The following is a 2,600-nucleotide window of genomic DNA, read 5'->3' on the forward strand; positions in this document are numbered from 1 at the left end:
TAAGTGAAAATAAAGGAAGGGACTCGGCGAGTAGGTCTCTTGACTCGCCGAGTCGAAGCGGGTGCGTGGCACGGGGTTAAGTGGCCTGACTCAGCGAGTCGGCGGCTGGATTCGACGAGACAATGTTGGTCGAGGAAAAACCCTAATCTTCGGGGTTGCACCCTATTTAAAGGACTTAATGTCCTCCCCTCAGCTCCCTTAGCCCCCTTTGAGACCCAGAAACCCTAGAATCGTGAGTGAGAGCCATTGGAAGCAAATTGGAGCATTGTTAAGTGTTTTGTGAAGAGATCTTGAAGATCAAGAAGCTTGGATCAAGGAGATTTGTGGAGATTCAGATTACTCTTCAGCAGGAGGTCGTTTTGGAGGTAATGAATCGTTATCCTTGGCTTTCTCCTTTCTAGATCCATTTTCATGGAAGTTTTAGGGCTTGTTTGGAGATGATATGATGAGATCGTGGTGTATAAGTTAGATCTGGAGTTGAAACTCCAGATCTGAGCTCTATTTGGATCAAAGATGCAGAAAGCCCTTTTGGTTGCTATGCAAAAGCCTTTCCCCAAGAGTTAAGTCCCTTTCTAGCTTGGTTTTTGGTATTATGGGGCAAGAAGCACGTAAAGGTAGCAACTTTATGTTGCTAATGGACTCTAGAGACCCCGATCTATTGTTTGGAGCAAAGGAGCAGCTCTGTGTCTCGAGATTTTGAGAATGCACGTATGGACTCGACGAGTCTGGGAGATGACTCGGCGAGTCGGGCTAGAGATCAGACTTTGAGTCACGTAGTAACTCGGCGAGTCGCATGGGTGACTCGGCGAGTCTTATGATGATGAGCTTGGACTCGACGAGTTGGAAGAACAACCCGGCGAGTCTATTAAAGATTGTCGTGGACTCGGCGAGTCTGTTCTTGGACTCGGCGAGTCTGGTCGCAGAACCCCTAACCCCTTTTGGTTAAGACGTAGATCAGTGAGTCGAGGGGTGACTTAGTGAGTTGGACAGGATGGGACTCGGAGATCGTTGGACTCGACGAGTCATGGGGTGACTCAGCGAGTAGACTCGGGTTATGGGAATTTCTGAGTATAGGGACTCGACGAGTCGACGGGTTGACTCGGCGAGTAGAGTCAGTCAGGGAGGTTGACTTTGACTGAGGACTTTGACTTTAGCCAAGAGTTGACCAGTTTGATTTCCAAGGGTATTTTGGTGATTTTGGTATTTATGGAATTGGTTCTTTGGTAGTGTTCGGTGGTGGAGTTCGTGTCGGTGATCGGAGCAGCTGATCTTATCCTTTCAGTCGGCAATTGCGAGGTGAGTTATCCTCTCTATATCGACAGGGTCTACGGCACCAAGGCCGGCCCTTTATCGGATGGAAATCCGGGTATTGTTTGTTATGTTATTGTTTTGCTAGATCTGCATCCTGGTATTTAGGATGGTATTATGTTAGTGACTTGGTTAAGGTCGGTACCCGGGATATAGGGTAATGTTATGCTAGTGACCGGTTAGGTCGGAATCCTGGTTAGGATGTTGATATGTTATGTGATCTATTAGACTGTTTGTCTGGTTGAGGATTGTTATGTGATTGATTGTTTTATGTGCACATGGTTGTTTGACGGGGGTTGGGTTGAGGCGGGTCCTGCTTTGTGCTGAAGGCCAACATACCCAGGGCGGACCGGATATTCCGAAGGCCCGGCGAGCGGTCCGGATAGGCTGAAGGTCCCAAGAGGGCGTACCAGACGTGCCGAGGCTCGGGGAGTGGACCAGGCCGACTGAAGGCCCGGTGCGGGCGGACCAGTCATACTGTAGACTCAGAGAGTGGACCAGGTGGATTGAAGGCTCGGTGCGGGCAGACCAATCACAGTGTAGACTCGACGTACATGGCTAGACTCGGAGGGTGGACCAGGTGGACTGAAGGCCCGGTGCGGGCGGACCAGTCACACAGTAGACCCGATGTGCATGGTTGTTCTATTTATGATATGTTATGAGTGTGATATGTGTGGTTAGTATTTTGAGGGTAACTCACTAAGATTTCGGGCTTACAGTTTCAGTGTATTGTTTCAGGTACTTCAGGAGATCGTGGCAAGGCGAAGGCGTGATCGTACCGCTCCTCATGTTTTATGATTTATATGATATGGTTATGTGGGATACTCTGATGTTTAAACTATTTTGAAAACGAGTTGTATGAACGTAATGGTTTTGGAATGATTAAAATGTTTTAATTTGGCTCAAATTTTATGGGTGTTACACAGGTTCACGGCCGTGAACACCTTACAACCGTGAACACCAGCCGCAAACACCTAAACACATGACCAAACCCTAATCAAGACCTATACCAGATAAATGCCTAGCCCAAACCATCTAAATGTGACCTAACAGCCTCAATACTCCAACAATCTCTCTAAGATGCTCCTTGTGCTTCTCTCTGTACCTCGAGTACACCAGAATATCGTCGATGAACACGATCACCGATCGATCCAACATGGACCTGCACACCCGGTTTATGAGGCCAATGAACGCTGCCGGTGCGTTGGTGAGCCCGAAAGGCATCACCACAAACTCGAAGTGCCCATAACGAGTCCTAAAAGCCGTCTTCAGGATATCCTCCCCACAAACTC

The sequence above is a fragment of the Lactuca virosa genome, chromosome 3 (assembly GCF_052849685.1).
Source record: "Lactuca virosa cultivar CGN04683 chromosome 3, Lactuca_virosa_CGN04683_v6, whole genome shotgun sequence".
In the NCBI taxonomy this organism is placed as follows: domain Eukaryota; kingdom Viridiplantae; phylum Streptophyta; class Magnoliopsida; order Asterales; family Asteraceae; genus Lactuca; species Lactuca virosa.